At 42.0% G+C, this 1,692-nt stretch overlaps 1 pseudogene; it reads left to right on the top strand.

The window, feature by feature from the left end:
* Positions 1–468: 468 nt before the first annotated feature.
* Positions 469–1,692, top strand: part of LOC101296437 — a 2,207-nt pseudogene continuing 983 nt past the window's right edge.

Raw genomic sequence — 1,692 nt, 5'->3', positions numbered from 1 at the left:
GTTCTAGGATATTCTCTATGTGTGTCTTGGCCTTATGCCAATAGGATATGTAGTTAGACTAGATCTATGTATTCATATCCTTACCATATTGGTATTGTGTAATTCCCTATATAAAGGGCTCCTATCAATGAATAAGATGATGACTCTCTTGCTATCTCTTTGTCTCTACACTTTATCCTTTATCAATAATTACTTAATTGACATAACATAGGCCACAAATCCCAAGTCTTGGTGAAGCCCCTATCATTGCCCTTAAATTTGTTTCCAAATGCCAATTGCAGCCCAAATAAGTTCCTTCCTTAATTCCTTTTGAAAATTCTCCCCCGGACGAAGAAGGCAGAACCATCCACGTTACAAATCCATCGTCATGCATACGCAAGTGGTGCATGGTCTTGCTCTCTATTTTGTCTAGTCCTCGTTTCACTTGAAACGCTTTCTCTCGCTTTCTTCCTCCGACTTCTCCCAACAATGGCGCAGACCAAATCCAAGATTTTCTGCATCGGCGGCACTGGCTACATTAATTGGTAAGTTGATAGTCGAGGCCAGCGTTAAAGCCGGCCACCCCACCTCTGTTGCCCACTCTCTCCAACCCGGCCAAGTCTGAAGTCATCGACACCTTCAAGGCCTCCGGCGTCAACTTCGTCCTGGTCCGTACAGTTTTCCGGTTGTTGTCGTTCACCATTGGTTTTATGAGTTTCTATTCTTCAGTATTAGTTTATTTTTTGCAGGGTGATCTTAACAACCACGAGAGCCTTGACATGTGAAGGCGATTAAGCAAGTGGATGTGGTCATTTCGTCGGTCGGTTACTCCCAGTTGGCTGATCACGGCAAGATTATCGCTGCGGTTAAAGAAGCCGGAAATGTCAAGGTAACAATCTTCCCTTCTTCTTTTTCTTTTCTTTTGTCATTGTGTTTGTGTTAGAAATGTTCCCTTTTAAATTGAAGTGTGTGAAACTGGGTGTGGTTCAGCGGTTTTTTCCTTCCGAGTTTGGAAACGACGTCGATCGAGCCCACGCCGTAGAGCCAGCAAAGACGGCGTTCGCTATGAAAGCAAAGTTTCGACGAGATACTGAGGCGGCTGGGATTCCCTACACGGCTACACATGTGTCGTCAAATTTCTTTAATGGGTACTTCTTGCGCACTATGAAACAGCCCGGAGCTACTGCTCCTCCCAGTGACAGTCTTCATTATGGGTGATGGCAACCCGAAAGGTAAACCTAAATCCCACAGGGGAACATAGCTAATAGTTCATCTCCATTCTATAGAGAATTTGTGAACTTAATTGTTCAAGAATAGCAAAATCCGAAAGGTAGGTCGTATGAACTTGTTTTGTTATCAAGAATATCTATGTAGCTATACAATAGTTATCAAGAATATCTATGTAGCTATACAATAGTGACCATACAATAGTATGTAGTCCGAACCCTTGTAGCTACTAGGAATATACATTAATATGACGAAGAATTGAAGTTTAATCAACCAATTAATCAATTATGAATTTGATATTTCTTTTTTCTTGAATAATTGTTTCTGCGCGCAGCTATTTATAACAAGGAAGAGGATATTGCTACCTATACCATTAAGGCTGTGGATGATCCAAGAACATTGAACAAGATCCTATACATCCGGCCACCTGCCAACACCATCTCCTTCAACGAACGTGTGGCTCTTTGGGAGAAGAAGATTGGTAAA

This window comes from Fragaria vesca, linkage group LG2, assembly GCF_000184155.1.
Source record: "Fragaria vesca subsp. vesca linkage group LG2, FraVesHawaii_1.0, whole genome shotgun sequence".
Lineage (NCBI taxonomy): Eukaryota > Viridiplantae > Streptophyta > Magnoliopsida > Rosales > Rosaceae > Fragaria > Fragaria vesca.
Note: the sequence above shows the minus strand (reverse complement) of the source record. Positions and strands in the feature narration are given on the sequence as shown.